The 18162-nt window shown below is 45.2% G+C and overlaps 1 pseudogene across 1 annotated transcript in view; it reads left to right on the forward strand.

The window, feature by feature from the left end:
- Nucleotides 1-15586, forward strand: part of LOC117980483 (protein FAM153B) — a 35231-nt pseudogene extending 19645 nt beyond the window's left edge. The window contains exons 15-25 of the transcript XR_008625511.2: nucleotides 1889-1959; nucleotides 2391-2421; nucleotides 6609-6646; nucleotides 7065-7132; nucleotides 7221-7326; nucleotides 9115-9775; nucleotides 13077-13231; nucleotides 13347-13502; nucleotides 14379-14512; nucleotides 15253-15322; nucleotides 15452-15586. The product of XR_008625511.2 is annotated as a protein FAM153B (transcript). The remainder of the gene's footprint in view (nucleotides 1-1888; nucleotides 1960-2390; nucleotides 2422-6608; nucleotides 6647-7064; nucleotides 7133-7220; nucleotides 7327-9114; nucleotides 9776-13076; nucleotides 13232-13346; nucleotides 13503-14378; nucleotides 14513-15252; nucleotides 15323-15451) is intronic.
- Nucleotides 15587-18162: the final 2576 nt, after the last annotated feature.

An 18162-nucleotide genomic window follows, 5' to 3' on the forward strand; every position in this document is an offset into this window, starting at 1 on the left:
TAACTTGTAAGCTTCCAAAGTGTACAGTTTATTTCACGCACAGGACACTTTAATTAACCTAAAAGAAATCCTCTCCACACCCAGGCAAATTCTTACTGCACGCCCATAGAACAGGACTGTGTCAGGATCTCTGCTGCATTTATTTATTCATTGAGAATTCCCTGCTATACTTTATTTTCTAATAAACCTCACCTCTTCACAGGCCTTTCTATTTCCTCTTGCCACTAGAATGGCATGACACCTCACTCTAGCCCCTTCCCTCCTTTACAAGCCTTTTCTACCAAAGCCCTCAGAATTGACCCTCCACCACCCATCTTGAGCAGGGAGAGTGGGGCAGGGCTTCTTCCTGTGCATTTAGACCCTGGAGCAGCCTCATGCTACAGCGAGTTCTGCTGGGAAACTGAGAAGAGAGGAGCCTGCAGGCGGGGTTAGGGGGAAATCACCCCAACTTTCTCCATAGAGGTCTCATATTGACCATAAGATAATGGGGCCCAGAATGGATAATTCCAGGGTCATGTAGCGTTTCAGCCTTGTATCCCTCAGCCTAGTCATGGTTTCTGTGTGCTCGGCTCAGAAACTACAACATGAAAAGAAAACCAAGGGGTTTGCCCTAGGGTCTGAGAGGCAGGGTGAGCACTTGCCTTCCTAGCACGATGGAGGGTGGCTCATGCAGTGCTGTGTTATTTTCTCATGTCCTGAATCAAAAGCACAAAATAATCAGGCGTGTTATATTGTATTTAATGGCATAATCTCCACAAGCCTTACATATGCTGCAGTTCAGCACATACCCCCAAGAGACAGCACCAAATAAGAACCGAAGGAAAAACTTGGATGTTACCCTGGTCCTCATCTTCTCTGCTGGACTCTTCTACACAGCTGGGTTAGAGAGGTTCAGCACCCCCACCTGCTGCCCCCATGATGGGCTGTCCTAGTGCTGGAGCCAGTGTGAGCATGAGCAGCAGCAGGTCCCATGGCACACACACACTGTGTTAAAAGGAGAAGCAGAAGCACAAACATCATGGGCCAAGTAGCGGTCATCTTTAAATGGTAGGATAATTGAGTATTTTCAAATCTTGGCTTAGTCTTCTTTAAAACAAAAGGTTAGTGAATACATAGGATATTTTAGTTAGAATTAAGTCTCCTCTTTGAGGAAGGGTTGCTTTTTATCTAGTACAAAAGTTGTGACATGGTGACTGACGCCTGTAACCCCAGCACTTTGGGAGGCCAAGGCGCGCAGATTACCTGAGGTTGAGAGTTCGAGACCAGACTGACCAATATGGAGAAAACCCGTTTCTCCTAAAAATACAGAATTAGCCAAGCATGGAGATGCATGCCTGTAATCCTAGCTACTCAGGAGGCTGAGACTGGAGAATCACTTGAACCCAGGTGGCACAGGTTGTGGTGGGTCGAGATGGCACCATTATACTCCAGACTGGGCAAGAAAAGAGAAACTCCATCTCAAAAAAAAAAAAAAAAAAGCAAGTTCTGGGAGGGACAAAAAACACAGCAGCAGGACAGGTGGATCCTGGGAGGAAATGACCTCGAGGGGATAAAGAAGGGAGGACAAGTTAGCTGAGGTAAGATTAGGAAGGAGGAGCCCTGGATGCTGCAGTGAAACACTGTGTAGTGTGCCCTGTTTTCGATGGGCTCTTTCATGTCGAAGAGGTTGGCGTAGCTAGAGGACCAAGGCTCTGTCTTCTGAGGCCTTCCTGATGCCTTCCTTCACCATTTGCCTTCCCTCTCCACCATGGAGGATGGACCGGCAGCAGCTGAGTCTGTGCTGTGAACACACCTTTCCACACACGCCAGCCCCGTGTCCACAGCTCCAAGACCACCTGAGGGATTCACTCAGTGGAGCTCATGTGCTTATAGCGACTCTGTTTCCTAGGTGACCTGGAAGACCTGGAGGAGCATGTGCCAGAGCAGACAATCTCTGAGGAAGCCACAGGGGTTCACATGGTAAAGTCGTCTTCTTTCCTCTGAAAAGGAAATTTTATTTCTCTCGGTTTCTCTGTTTCAATTGAATTAAGATGTATACATCTCGCCATGTACACTATAGGTGACTGACAGAATTTCTTGGTGGGCAAATGCCAGAGTTCATTATCAACTAAAGAGTGGTTTCAGATGGCATCCACACTTACAAACTGTGTGTCAGCAGGCATTTTCCTTAAGAGAAATGCCTTCTTCTTGAGAAGAATTTGGAATTGTCAAAGAAAAACAATTGAAAATGTTGCACAGAAATCCTGTGCCTTTCCACGAATGTCTTCTAGATACCGGGGCCATTGTCTCAACCACTGTTTACCATCTGGCTTTTTAACGTCAACAAATGAAGACCTGTGCACACAGGAGACAGCATGGTCTGACCCTCATAGTGTTTTCTTTTTCTCTAGATGCAGGTGGACCCAGCCACACCGGCAAAGAGTACGTATTCTGGGATCATCTCTTTGTTTAGGTTTGAAATCTTAGTGTTGTAAAGGTGGCGCTGCTTCACCTGCTTTTGCTCAAGGGCCACTCTGGTTTGAGCTTTCTGCCAGAAATGAGATTTGGGAAGTTTGGTTTAAAAACTACTAAGAGTCACACCGGGCACAGTGGCTCACACCTGTAATCCCAGCACCTTGAGAGGTGGAGACCGGCGGATCAGCAGAGGTCAGGAGTTTGAGACCAGCCTGACTGACATTGAGAAACCCCATCGCTCCTAAAAATACAAAATTACCTGGGTGTGGTGTCACATGCCTGCAATCCCAGCTACTCAGGAGGCCGAGGCAGGAGAATCATTTGAACCCAGGTGGTAGAGGTTGCGGTGAGCCAAGGTTGTGCCACTGCACTCCAGCCTCGGCAAAGAGCGAAACTCCGTCTCAAAAAAAAAAAAAAACACCCCAACAAACTAAGAGTCCAGTACTCTAACCATGCTACTGTCATCCCTGGAAGCAGCAGTGTCATGTAACGTGGGGTGGTACATCAGAGTTGGGAGGGACAGAGGAGAGAGTCTATATGGAATGATTGTGGATGTCTTTGCGAGTGTGTGTGCATTTCCCCAGAAAACATACTCCCATGTTCAAAGCACAACACGAGGATCAATGTCCAAGAAAAATTCCATCACCACTGCACAGTTTGCATAAATCAATCCATTCATCCTCCACCACAGCTGTACCTGAAGATAAGTTTAATATCCCCAGTCCTCAGGTGGACATGCTGCAGAGTTGAATTTCCCAAGCTCTTGGTCTTTTAAGTGGAAGAGGCACATGTGAACTCGGGGATGAGTGGAAGGTTAATGGCATGAGCTACTACACTGAATTTGTCACAAAGCCCTGGTATAATTTCTTGCTAGGCCAAGTTATTCCAGCAATTCTGTGTGCATGTGGGAGAATGAAAAGCTATTCAGATCCTAAACACTATCGTTATCAGATGGTCTCAATGGTCAGCTACCCCAGGGTTTGTTTGAGTAGGTACATTGCACAGTGGGCTTTAGTGTCATCATTAATGTAAAACACACACAGTCCTCAGGCTTTTGGTCTAGAATGGTGAAGTCATTCCTCAGCTTCTTTTCAAAAGCAGACAATAATCAGTGGCATATTCTATTGTATTTAATGAAATAATCATCAGGCAGGATACCTGCCCTACACTAGTTGCAGGGGAGGTGAGAACGGACCCTGCTTCAGTGCAAGGTGAACTCAGCAAAGGGAGAGGGGCTGCTCCAGAGTCCAGGTGGTCCTTGCAACTCTCCTGTGTGACGTATAAGACATCACTTTGCCTTTTTCTCTAAGATAGTCTTGGAATTGTTAGTCCGAAACTCTGTTTTGCTTTACTTATGTGTAGATGAATCCTGGCCATGGCTGGTCACGGAGGGGAAGGACTATGTCCTCCTCGTTCCTTCTCATCCCAGAGCTTAGCCCTGGGCAGCCCATCTTGGGCCCCAGTAATGTTCCAATGCTTCCAAACCCTTTGTTGAGATCCAGCACCAGTGTGAAAAGGCTTCCTGCTCATCTCCTTCAATCTGTTGTTTCTCACAGTAATTTAGAAACCTGAGTGGATTCTGATCCAAGGTCACAGGAGAATAGGGTGGGCTCCTGAAGTCAATGAAGTGTCCCCCTCATCTCTACCCTGGCTACTTTGGTTCAGCTTTTCTCCTTGCAGAAGAGGCTGTTTTTCTGTTTACGAGTCCTCCTTTGCTGGACCAGGCTTTTTAATTTTTGTTGTGGCATCCCTGCACTTCACAGGAGGCCTGGAGCTTGTTCCTGTGCCCCTGAAGTACCCATCCATGAATGATCAGATCAGAGCAGCAAACCACTCTGCCAGGAATCACCACGGGGGAGAGTCACATCTTCCTCATCTTTGGGTTTAGACCTGTGCATTCCAGTATGGTCCTCAGTGGCATATGTGCCCATTCATGTTAAAATAAATGAAAAAAGTCATAACCTCCTCACAAGAGCCATGCTAGAAGTTCCCAGTTGCCAAAAGTCTACTCTTAAGAGAGCATCTCCATTCTCCCAGAATCACCTGGGAAGCAGCTGCTGTGAGTCTGGCCCAGGTTCTGTTCTCTGCACCCACCTAACTCAGTGCATTTGCATCAAGGCTGGAATCTCAGGTTCTCAGATTGGAGGTAAGAGATGCTATGAGCCAGTGTCGGTGAACAGTTGAAAGGGATTATTTCAGGTCCTCTGTCTTACCTGAAGGCTCACAACTGTGAGCAGTGCCTTCATAAAGGCCCCTGAGTTCACAGAGCCCAGGGAGAATCACAGTGGACAGAGCAGTAGTGCTAATGTTTGTGTCTCTGTACATGGGCTCATGGGCACCACCTCTGGATCCATCCAGGAGGAAATAGACTGGTCAGGTAGGGACCAACACTCCAGGGTTGACCAGTGAGACAGGGTTCTTGGGAATTGGGTTACACTTGTTTTGGAGCCTAGGATGGGATCAGTGAAGTGACTAAATATGAAACAGGTGTAGAAGTCTGACTTGGGATTTTTTTGTATCTTAATGAGAAAGTCCTAAGAGTTTTGTTCTCGTGGGCTTTGTGCGAGTTGTGTATGTCACCATCATTTCTTGCTCTGGTGTTTAAAGATTACATTTTGCAGAAGACCAGATCATTCCTGCCTTTGCCACAGCAAGCACCAGAGCCCTGGGTTTTGATGAGGTCGCATTTTTTTGTGAATAGAGATCACAAGATGAGTATGCAGGTGTAAAGTTGAGTGTGGGGTGGGACACAGCCCCACACAGGCGCTACATGATCCTGAAGACAAAAGTCCTTCATACGTGTGCCAGGAGGTGAAAGGAGCCCACTGTCTTTCTCTACACTCTCGGGACCTGCAACAGCACCTTCCTGTCCTGTCCTCACTGTCTGCTCCTGCTCTAAGGGTGCTCCCTGGGTCGGATGACATAGGGAATCCTTCCTCTGGGATTCCTACGTGTGCCCCAGCATCCTGGAGTCCTGAGGGCAGAACACATGATTGAGCACAGTTTTGGCCTCCACTCCTCACCCAATCCCATCCAATCCCAAATCCCTGTGCTTTGAATGAAACCTAAATTGGCTTTCACTGGAGAGGCCCAAGTCCAGCTGTTGCTTAGGGCCCTCTGTGGCTGGCAGGAATCCTAAGGGATATGTGTGGAGGGGCTGCTGTGTTGCTGTAGGCAGTGGCTCTCACCCTCCCTGTAGCCTGGTCCCTGGAATCCACTGGGCCAAGGGCAGAGCCTCTGGTCAGCTGGCATAGTGGTCACTTGTCTTGTCACACCCTCCTCTCTGGCTCAGCAGCCTTGTCCTTCTCCCCACACTCCAGTCAGGCCCAGATTGTTCTCTGTGTCAGGTCTTCCAGGTACCTTCCCTCCTAGTCTTCCCACAGCTCAGGCAAACCCTGGGAGGGTCCCCTCATTTCTGTGCTGGCAACTGCTGGCCTCACCTGCAGATTAAGGCAACTGGGACAAGGGGCTTTACCTTGAATTCTGTTCCATTGTTTCCAAATATTCAGAAGCTGCTGGGATTCTTTTGAGGGCTGAATATTTTCCAAGTCTCTAAGGTCATTCCAGGCATAGAACAGTCACTGTATAAGTGACATCGGCCATCATCACCTCCCGCAGGCCCCAACACAACCCCAGGCCTGTGGGAGGTGCTGCCGACCCAGGGTGCGATCCATGGGTTGACTGGAGGCCCTGGCAGTGCAGCCTTGACCTTCTTTCCAGTGTTCTTATATTGGAGAACAATAGGACTGGTGGAGGTCCACAGGGAGAAAGGAAATGGGATTCATGAGGGAACAGAAACAGGCCCTACAGGAAGAGAAGGGAGGGAATTCCACGTCATGCACAACGTTGTGAAGAGGGCGGCTGCCTCTTGGAGGAACAGAATGACACGGCTTCCCCTCCCTTGGCTCAGTTATGGAATGTGAGGGCTGGGAAAGTACGTGGAAAGTCAGAGGTCCCTCCCTCATAGCACAGAGGAAATGATACAGGCTGTGGAGAAGGCTCCAGAAATGAGCACATCAGAGGCTCTGGGGTTGGCTCCACAGCCCCAGGACAGCGGGGTCTGAGTGGTTCTCTCGACTCTAACTCTCCCGTTTCCTTCTTATGGCCACCCCATCACCGCTGCTCCTCCGGACATTCTGATGCTTGCTTCACAGAATTGGAAGACTCCACCATTACAGGCAGCCACCAGCAGGTAATTGATCTCCTCTTATATGCTGGCTGTCTTTTATCCTCTTTCTGACTCATGAGCTTTTTTAGCTCTAGTCCTTTTCCTCTTTCCCTCTCTTGTGATTGTTCTCCTGAAGGACCTGGTCTCATCCCACAGTTGAGGTCCTCGGGTCTTCAGTGTCGATAAAATCCCTCTCCAGCCCTCCTGCCCACTGCCTTGGCATTGCCCTGTTTACTGGCCCCCAGGTTGCAGCTTCGAATCTTGCTGAACAACCCTACAGGGTCCAGGGGAGGGGGCTGGGCTGGGGTCAGAAGAGCTGGACCCCACCCTGCTGGAGGGACCCCCCAGTGACATCTGGTTCTGCTCTGGGCACCGCCTTCACAGATAGGTCTTTTCCTGCACTGGCGTCTCTGGACATGCACAATTGTTCTCTTCCTCACAGATGTCAGCAAGTCCTTCCTCTGCACCTGCAGAAGAAGCAACAGAAAAGACCAAAGTGGAAGAGGAAGTGTGAGTGTGCAGTGGACAGAATGATGAGGGAAGTAGGCATGTGCCCATGTTCTTCTTGGCTACGCTCACTTTCTTGTTGTCCCATCAGGAAAACCAGAAAGCCCAAGAAGAAAACCAGGAAGCCCAGCAAGAAAAGCCGGTGGAATGTCCTGAAATGTTGGGACATTTTTAATATATTTTAGAGACCTCTGAAGGTAAGTGAAGGATGCCCTGAGAACATGCTCCAGGAAACAGACACCCACTCCATAGCAGCCCCTGAGCCTGCTGGGCTGAGCCCTCCACAGGCTGCTTAGTGAGGGAGACACTGAGGTGCTGGTCGCACCCCCATGTGCAGGACTCCAAGGGCTTTGCACTGTGTTGTCTGCAGTAACTCTTCAGCTCACCAACATCTCATTTGGGGGGACCTAGCTCTGTCCTCCCAGCCCCTTGAGGACAACAGGGAGCATCACTAGTTCATCCTGAGGAGACACTAGGGTTGACATGAATCCCCCTGGTTCAGGCCTCCTGGGAAAGGTGTGAGAGGGATGGAGGCACCCCAGGCTCCTTGTCACACAAGCGAGCAGCCCACCCGACCCAGTATTGCGGGCCAGCAGGCCCTCAGTAGGTCCTGGTGTCAAGCAGGGGACACGGCAGGATCCAAGAAGCACTGAAATGTGTCCAGTCCCAGGAGTCCTTCAGCCTCTGGGGGGTCTGGGGGCCTCCAGTTCCAGGGGTCCTTCAGCCTCTGTGGGGGCCTGGGGTGGCCTCATGGCCCCATTTTTCAAGATGAGGTTGGAGGCTTCTGTATGTAGAGGGCACTGGCTTGGGCCAAATGCCAACAAAACAAACCCTTGAAGACATTTCAGGGCCATGCTCACTTGGGAGGGTTTGAGGACATGATTTAGCGAGCCTCTGTTTTTTAAATATATTTTCCAATCTTGAAATAAGGTACACATATGAATGTGTGTGTGTGTGTACATATACACTGTTTTTCACTCTTTCAAATGTATGTCTTCTGTAACCCTTTTATGCTAGAATATACAAACATGAGAAATTTGTGTCTTACCAAAGCATAATTTTAAAAATTACAAAGCAAAGACAAGTCCGGTGGGGATGCTAGAAAGACCAGGTCTTATTAGGCAATAACAATGATGTGCTCCAGGAAGCTATGCATGTTCAACGTGCAGCTCTTCTCCAGGAAGCTATGCATGTTCAACGTGCAGCTCTTCTCCAGGAAGCTATGCATGTTCAACGTGCAGCTCTTCTCCAGGAAGCTATGCATGTTCAACGTGCAGCTCTTCTCCAGGAAGCTATGCATGTTCAACGTGCAGCTCTTCTCCAGGAAGCTATGCATGTTCAACGTGCAGCTCTTCTCCAGGAAGCTATGCATGTTCAACGTGCAGCTCTTCTCCAGGAAGCTATGCATGTTCAACGTGCAGCTCTTCTCCAGGAAGCTATGCATGTTCAACGTGCAGCTCTTCTCCAGGAAGCTATGCATGTTCAACGTGCAGCTCTTCTCCAGGAAGCTATGCATGTTCAATGTGCAGCTCTTCTGTCTGGATGGCACAGATGATCTGGGTGGCAAGGCAGGGTCACCACCCCCACCCTGTGTCATGAGACCTCCTGCTCCTCTTAGGGCCCAGGGGCATGGGACTCTGCCTGTTGATCCTGGTATGCTTGAAATTCCCCCGTTTCTCTGTGTCTGTTTTACCCTCCGGGGAACCAGCCCCCTGAAGGTGCCCGTGTGAGCGCCCAGGTTCAGTTCTTCCTCCATGACACTCACAGACACTCTCTGTGGACAGATAACCCCTCAGCAGAGAGCAGCACACAGGGCTCAGTGCCTTGATATCTGAGTAGACCTGATTGTGGGGAGCTCAGGGGCCCCAGGTCACCTTCCAGGGCCCAAGGAGGTCTCTGAGACCTGCACACACATCCCAGGGAGCCCCTCCTCCCTCTACTTCTGTGCCTCCCGAGTGACCCTTGCACCTCTGTCTGTGTTGCAGATTCCTCGAACACCAGGAAGGGCCCCGATGTGGGGATGTCAACATGGCTCAGACTTGATGTGGATCGTGATCATTTCGGGAAATGTGTTACTCCAAAAACTTTTATAATCTTTGCTTAATTTGTTTTTAAATACTTTCCTGGCTGGGCGTGGTGGCTTATGCCTGTAATCCCAGCACTTTGGGAGGCCGAGGTGGGTGGATCACCTGAGGTCAGGAGTTCAAGACCAGCCTGGCCAACAAGGTGAAACCCCGTCTCTACTAAAAATACAAAAATTAGCTAGGCGTGGTGGCACACTCTTGTAGTCCCAGCTATTTGGGAGGCTGAGGAAGGAGAATCACTTGAACTCAGGAGGCAGAGGTTGCAGTGAGCTGAGATCATGCCACTGCACCCCAGCGCCTGGCTACAGAGTGAGACTTTGTCTCAAAAAAAAAAAAAAGAACAAAAAAATTCTGACTTTAGCCTCTGTTTTTCAGAGGGCACAAATTGTTCTTGTATTGTTTCCATTTTACATTTTTTTCTTGAAGTTATTTTCCAATTGTTTTCATTCTTTCTGAAGTTTTGTTTACTCAGTTTTAAGTTTTTGTAATTTTGATAGACTTCTTTTGTGCTTTCATTTTCTTAATGACTTTTACCTCATTTTAAAAATAAATCCATAGTATGGTAAGTTACATCAATATGGAGTATTTTTATGTTTTGTGGTGATTTACATTCTGTATGTATTTTACATATATAAATGTTAATGGCCTGGTGCAGTGGCTACCACCTGTAATCTCAGCAGTTTGGGAGACCAAAGCAGGACGATTGCTTGATCCCAGGAGTTTAAGACCAGCCTGGGCAACATAGTGAGACCTCATCCCTACAAAAAAAAAATCCTTTAATTAGCTGGGCATGGTAGCATCCATCTGTAGCCCCAGCTACTTGGGAGGCTGAGGCAGGAGGATTGGTTGAGCCTAGGAGGTTGAGGCTCCAGTAAGCCATGACTGCACCACTGCACTCCAGCCTGGGTGACAGAGCAAGACCCTGTCTTAAAAAAGAAAAGTTTATTAACGTGAATATCAGTTAGAAATCTAGTTGTTCATTGCAAAACTAAACCAGTTTATAGCAGAAATAAGCACTTGGAGGGAAATGTTACATTTTCACTGCAGGCCTTGAATCCTTAGCCACCAGCTCCGTGTCCTTCAGGGTTCTGTGGTTCCTGGTTCCAGAGAGATCACCTGCTCCAATGTAATGAGTGAAGAGTTCTTTAGGTGATGGCTGCTGGGCCCAGCTTTGCTGTTGTCTTTGCTGTCTTGTAAGCTTTGTGTCGCTCAAGTTCAGTTGTGTATGAGTGTACTAACCACTGTGAGCTTCTCCAAGCATGTGCAAGCAATTTGAGAGGAGCCTAATATTTGCAAGGAATTTGAGAGGAGCCTTTTAAGGATGTTTTATTGGGGGGGGGTCAGGTGAGGGAGATAACACGGGGGCAAGAAGGAAAGTTATTAATTCATGGGAAACTACCAGCCCTTCATCATCTAACTTGTGATTTACAGACACAGAGCACATTGCAGGTTGAGAAGGTGCTTGGTCCTTTTTGTAGCCTTATGCTGTGCTCTTCAGAGCCGTGAGTGTGCTGCTTTTTCTCACCATTTTGTTTCTTGTAGATTGTTTTCCTTGATGCTGGAAAACATTTTGAAGACAAGACTCTAAACAGTGACCTATGCCACACTAGTTTATTGGAAAATGAGAAACTTACATTACTGACAAGCTTGGAAGATTCTTCAGTCCTGCAGTGACCTGTGTTTCCCTGGTCTTTACCTTACCAATCTGCTTGATTCTCCTTTCTTGTGGCAGTAGTTATGATGCCAACTTTTGGGGTTCTTTCTCCTCCTCTTTTCTTCCTACCTGCCAGCATTCAAATGGCCACTTCTATTAAGTGATGGAATTCAAGAATGTATTTATTTATTAATCCTGATATGGTTTCACTCATCCCTCAGTTTAACATTTAGGGTACAAAGTAGTCACCTAGAGGTGCCACTCAATATACAGCACTGTGTTTAGAAATTGAGGGAGCCACGAAATATTTAGCCTCTGCTCTCTGAGACCTCAGCCAGGTGCAAAGAAGAGATGCAGAACCACATTTCAGATTGTGTTGTGTACACCCAGTGCACCAAAATGTGCCTGGGAATCATGGGGGTCAGAAATTTACCTCTGAGGCAGGTATGGCTGAAGCTTTACGAAAAGAGATGGGGCCTGTGCCAGGCCTTAGACGTGCGAGAAGGAGGGCGTGTCAGGAAGCAGAAACAGTATCAGCAAAGGCGCTGCTGTGAGGTATGTGGGCAGTGTCTGGGGAACAGCCAGGGGCTTTCTGTGTCAGGTTTACAGCATCTGTGGGAGGCTGCGTTGGTAAATAAGCCCAGAGAAGTCGGCTGGGGCTACTTACATTAAAAGTATGCATGGCTTTGAAGGCCAGCTGAGTGGTATAAATAGAAACTACAAATAGTATCACATTTATTGAGGACAGCTTTTGCTGCCAAAAGAGTTTAAAAAATTTTTTTGGATTGTGTAATTGGTGGATAAAGAATTATTGACCTAAATGTATCTGATCTTAGAGTGTTTTAGTATGCTAGATTATTGGAGGTGAAATGGCTAAGTCAAAGGTGACGAGTGTTTTTGAAACTCTTTATGTTAATTGCAAAATTAACCTCTAAAAAGGTAGGCCGGGCGCACTGGCTCACGCCTGTAATCCCAGCACTTTGGGAGGCCGAGGCGGGCGGATCACGAGGTCAGGAGATTGAGACCATCCTGGCTAACACGGTGAAACCCCGTCTCTACTAAAAATACAAAAAATTAGCCCGATGTGGTGGCAGGTGCCTGTGGTCCCAGCTACTCAGGAGGCTGAGGCAGGAGAATGGTGTGAACTCAGGAGGTGGAGCTTGCAGTGAGCCGAGATCACGCCACTGCACTCCAGCCTAGGTGACAGAGTGAGACTTCACCTCGGAAAAAAAAAAAAAAAAAAAAAGCCAGTGCCAGCTTAGACCATGACTGAGAGCTCTTGGTTTATCTTATTCTTGCTGAGCTGGGTATTACAACATTGAAGCCTTCCACAGTGTCCTCCCTCCCTTTTTCTCTCTTTCTCTCTCTCTCTCCTCCCTTTCTTCCTTTTACTTCTCTTAGGATAGGCTCGTCTGTACTTTTTTGATAGAGGTAACCATTTGCCACACCATTTTCGGAAGGGCCTGCTCTCTTCCCCATTCATTTGTGATGGCACATTTATCCTACCCTAAGCTTTGATAACGTGTCAGGATCTTTCTGTCCTGTCCTCTCAAAGAGGTTAAATATTTTTTTATAATGACTTATAATTGACTGAAGTTATAACAGTTTTCTCATGTCAAGTATAAAAACAGGCCAGGCGAGGTGGCTCACACCTGTAATCCCAGCACTTTGGTAGGCCAAGGTAGGTGGAATGCTTGAGTCCAGGACTTTAAGACCAGCCTGGACAACATGGGACAACCCCATTTCTACAAAAAAAAATACAAAAATTATCCAGGCGAGGTGGTGCACGCGTGTAGTCCCAGTTACTCGGGAGGCTGAGGTGGGAGGATGGCTTGAACCTGGGAGGTGAAGATTGCAGTGAGCTGAGATCACACCACTGCATTCAGTCTGGATAATAGAACAAGACTCTATCTCAAAAAAAAAATTGTATACTTTATTGACTCATTTATGTCTGATGGGTATTTTTGATTACAAATTGTTTAGTCACTACTTTAAAGCCTGCTTTATTTTTTTCTTAATTTTATTGACTCATTTATGTCTTAGTCTTTTTTATTACAAATTATTTATTGTTCAGTCACTACCTTAGAGCCTGTTTTATTTTTTCTTAATTTTATTGACTCATTTATATCTCAGCCCTTTTTATTACAAATTATTTATTGTTTAGTCACTGCCTTAGAGCCTGTTTTATTTTTTCTTAATTTTATGAAAGGATGATATTGATGATGAAATGTCTTACGATGATCATTTAGAGGTTTATTTTGAACAACTGGCAATTCCAGGAATGATGGAATAAAACATACGAAGTAGAAGGACTGGAACCTCCAGAAAAAGTACTTTAAGTTACCTACAGGTGACCCTAGTCAGGTATGTTACAGTCTTAATGGCTTTTCAGAAATTTGACAGAAAATCACTATTGATCTCACTGGATGTTTACATGAATTTTAAGCCTTTGGTTTTCTTTTAACTCTGTTTTTTACAGGTATGAATTGATAAGAAATGCCTGCACCTTCCCTCCTTCCTATCTTTCCCTTGCCTACAGAAAATTAAAATGCAAAACAATAGACATCTGCATATTCTTCATTCAGATCAACCAGTGGCTAGCATTTGCCACCTTTTGCAGTTTCTTTCTCTTTCCGTAAGTACTTTCTTCTCTGAATCATTTGAAAGTAAGTTGCAAAGAGCATGGTGTTTTACCCCAACACTTCAGCATTTATCTCTTGTGAATAATGACATGTTCTATGTAATTACAGTTCTACCATCTAACTATAATACAGTAATTTGATGTACAGCCCATATTCAGATTTACCTAATTGTCTCCAAAATGTTCTTTATTTTTGTTTTAGATCCACAGGTTAATCAAAGATTAACCTTGCCTTTGGTTGTCACATCTCTCTATTCTTTTACTTTGGAGTAGTTCTTTCAATACATGAAACATTTTGAAAAATCTAGGCTCTTTGTTTTGTAGAGTGACCCATAATCTAGATATATCTGGTTGCTTTTTTCTTCTGACTAGAATAGATTGAGCATTTTGGCAAGAATACAGATTAAACAGTGTTCTCATGAATGGATCCAGATTAAACAGGGAATAATGCCTAATTCAGATTAGGCAGTGTTGCGTACTTACCGCCTCACACCAGGAGATGTTTGCGTCTGTTTGTCCCACGATTGCTGATGCTATGTTTAATAATTTTGGTTGAGATAGTGTCAACTGGACATCTCCTTGTGAGGGTAGCTTTTCCCTTTTGTTATTAGTCATCTGTGGGATGAGACATCAAAGCACTGTGAACATCTTATTCCCCGGCAACCTTCACGAGCTGGTTTCAGCGTCATTGCTGAAGCCTCTTGGAAACATGGATTACACCCGTGGTTCCAATGGTGATTTTTCTCATTCCTTTTACATTGATTACCTGCCTCCTTGAGTGAGGTAGATGTTTTCTGCTCCCCATGTTTTCCCTTCAAATGTTTAATTTTAATTTAAATGATTAATACAGCTAAGTTATTCTTTCAACAGGCAAATGAAAACAGTAGCCTAAAGTGTCAGTTTCAACCAGAAAATAACAGCTCTGATTTCTCATGGCTCACACTCATCTGAAACGACTCAGGTAGAGGCTGAGGAAGGCCGTGTTGTTTGTCTACCTGGGACTAGTAAGTATAGAAATAGAATTCCTTTGTTCTTAAATTCTACCTTTGACTTTACTTTTAAAATATAATTTCTTTGGTACGATTTAGCTCATGCCTGTAATCCTAGCATTTTGGGAGGCCAAAGGGAGAATTGCTTGAGCCCAGGAGTTTGAGACCAGACTCTACACACACACACACACACACACACACACGAAGCGGGAATGGTGGCATGCGACTGAGACCCCAGCTACCTGGGAGGCTGAGGTTGGAGGATCATTTGGACCCAGGAGGTGGAGGCTGCAGTGAACCATGATTGTGCCACTGCACTCCAGCCTGGGTGACAGAGCAAGACCCTGTCTCACAAAAGAAAAAGAAGAAGACATCATCTATTACTCTTCTTGATTTTTGTTAAAATGTGTTATGTGATAGTTGATAAGCTTTATGCATATGTCAATCTGTGGCCATTTAATTTTGGGCTAAGGACTTGTTCTATTATAGCACAGTAATCATTTTACTAAATAGTGACTATTTGTCATTAAAAACAATATATTTAGTTTTAATACAGTTGAATACTCACAAATTTCTGGGGGAACTTGGTCAGGACATTTCAACTGAGAATTGTCAGGCACCTTCTCACTGATAGGCATGCTGCTCGGTGGTGCAGCTCATAAGCAGACAACCCCCTTCATGTAATTTAGTAGGAAAATGACAGAAATACTTGTGTAACTATAAAGTAAAGCAGAATTCTGGTTATTGAATCACAGCACCTACTGAAAGAAGTTCTCAAGTTCTGATTGAGTTCTAAAATTTTTTGAAGATTGGAATTCTTCATATGTAAGTAAAAACAATTTCTGATGACCCATTTCTAATCCATGTTCTAAAGAAGTATTTAATCTGGGCCATGTGCGGTGGCTCACTGGGTGTACACATGCCACCACTCCCAACAAATTTTTATATTTTTAGTGGAGACAGGGTTTCACCATGTTGACCAGGCTGGTGTCAAACTCCTCACCTCAGGTGATCTGCCCACCTTGGCCTCCCAAAGTTCTGGGATTAAAGGTATGAGCCACCGCAACTGGCTGAGAATCTTTTTATTTGCTGATTTGTCTCTTGTGTATTTTCTTTGTTCAGATGTCTCTTCAGATCTTTTTCTCACTTTTAAATTGTTTTTTAATTGTTAAGAATTTTCTGTCTAGTTTAGATATAAGCCCTTTATCAGACATGTGTTTTGCAAATATTTTCTCCTAGTCTGTGGCTTGTATTCTGTCTCTTAACACTCATTTTATTTTTACTTTTGGAACTAAAGAAGAAGAATGGTCAGCTTTCCGTTATTCTTGTAACAGTAATGGCAGAACCAAGTCTGCTAATGCTACATTGAGCAAAGAAAGTCACCTGGTCAAGTCCAACATTAATGAAATGGGGTAGTACATGCAGGCGGCGTTGGGGGTGGGGAGGGAACAAATGCTTCTTGAGAGTAATATAATCTGCCATACCATCCAGGAACCTACAATGGCTATCTATTACCTTATTCTCTGGTTTGTTTAATGTTCGAATCTTTCAGAAAGATCCTTCAACCTTTCTGGAAGAATCTAATCTGATAACACTATCAAAAACACATTACTTCTTTTGGCATACTTTAAATTGTAAGACATCATTCACATTTATCAATGTTACATATATAAGAACTCACCCACCATATTCCTCCTTCAGGAATTACAGCATGTAATTCTATAACCATTTTTATAATCGTCTAACAATTTTATAATGGATTGGTTGCTTACCATCAATTTTTTAAAAGTCATGGCTTCTCCAGTCATTTCTTGCTTATCAAAATTATTTCATGAGATGGGTCTATCCTTGTATATTTGAAAATGAGGTTTGCTTCCTTCTACTTAAAAAACAACTCAAACATACCTGTTTGGATCACATGGTCTTGTCCTGATAACTTGGAAGAGGTTGCTTCAGCATTGTTCTTATTGTTGCGGTGGTGATTATTAACATTGTTTCATATTCTGCTTAAAAAATTAAAATTTTACACGAGACCAATGTCTTCTTTTCAATTCCAGTACAGTTTTCAGAAGTAACGAATGCTATTGGCTTTGTGCATTGTAATTTCAGACCATTGTATATGTCTTTAGTTATATGTACAGTATACACACATATGTGTCATATTATTCCATTTTTTCTAGCATTAAACATTGCTGTGGAAAACTCTCAGAAAAATATTTATTTGAACAGAATTTTTTCTTTTCTCAGATGTACCCTCCTTAGGAATCTTTCTTTGATCCTTGAAGTTTGGTAACAACTTTAAATATGTGTATCCCAGCTGGGAGCAGCGGCTCACACCTGTAATTTCAGCACTTTGGGAGGCCGAGGAGGGTGGATCACCTGAGGTCAGGAGTTTGCCTGGCCAACATGGTGAAACCCTGTCTTTACTGAAAATACAAAAAGTTAGCCAGGTGTGGTGGCTGGCACCTGTAATCCCAGCTACATGGGAGGCTGAGGCAGGAGAATCGCTTGAACCTATAGAGACAAGGTATCACCATGTTGACCAGGCTGGTCTCGAACTCCTGACCTCAGGTGATCCACCCACCTCAGCCTCCCAAAATGCTGGGATTACAGGCATAAGCCATTGCACCCAGCCATACAGGAGCAAGTTTAAAAATTAAATATTTATTTGAATAACAAGCTTACATTGGAGCTGCAATGTTGGCAATCCAGATTTTGAACACAGATCACAAAAAGCATGCATAAAATCCTACTGGCCCAGAGAACAAAACACTGCTCAGAATTAGGCGAAATAGCTGCTACTGTTAAGAAAACAGGCCTGAAATCAATATACAAGATTTTAAAAAATGTATTGGCCGGATGCAGTGGCTCATTCCTGTAATTCCAGCACTTCGGGAGGCCAAGACAGGAGAATCACCTGAGGTCAGGAGTTCAAGACCAGCCTGGCCAACATGGTGAAACTCCATCTCTACTAAAAATAAAAAATTAGCTGGGTGTGGTGACACATGCCTGTAGTCCCAGCTACCTGGGAGGCTGAGGCAGAATAATTTCTCGAACCCAGGAGGAGGAGGTTGCAGTGAGCCGAGATCATGCTATTGCACTCCAGCCTGGGCTACAGGTGAGACTCCGTCTCAGGGGGAAAAAAAAAAAAGGTATTAAACACTACCATATACAGAACAATCTTTGTTATTGACTATATTTAAAAATCATTTTGCACAGTTAATTATATATTGCAAATGAGCATAATACATGAACTTCATTTTGGAAGGCAATTCCTTGTTACACTAAAAAACATCTAATTTCAGCTGGGCGCGGTGGCTCATGCCTGTAATTCCAGCACTTTGGGAGGCCAAGATAGGCAGATCAACTGAGGTCAGGAGTTGGAGGCCAGCCTGCCGAACATGGCGAAAACCTGTCACTATAAAAATTAGCCGGGCATGGTGGCAGGTGCCTGTAGTCCCAGCTCCTTAGCGAGGCTGAGGCAGGAGAATTGCTTGAACCCGGGAGGCAGAGGTGGCAGTGAGCTGAGATTGTGCCACCGCCCTCTGGCCTGAGCAACAAGAGCAAAACTTGGTCAAAAAAAAACAAAAAAAAAAACAACAAAAAAACCGGCCGGGCGCAGTGGCTGACGCCTGTAATCCCAGCACTTTGGGAGGCCAAGGCGG

This window comes from Pan paniscus, chromosome 4, assembly GCF_029289425.2.
Source record: "Pan paniscus chromosome 4, NHGRI_mPanPan1-v2.0_pri, whole genome shotgun sequence".
In the NCBI taxonomy this organism is placed as follows: domain Eukaryota; kingdom Metazoa; phylum Chordata; class Mammalia; order Primates; family Hominidae; genus Pan; species Pan paniscus.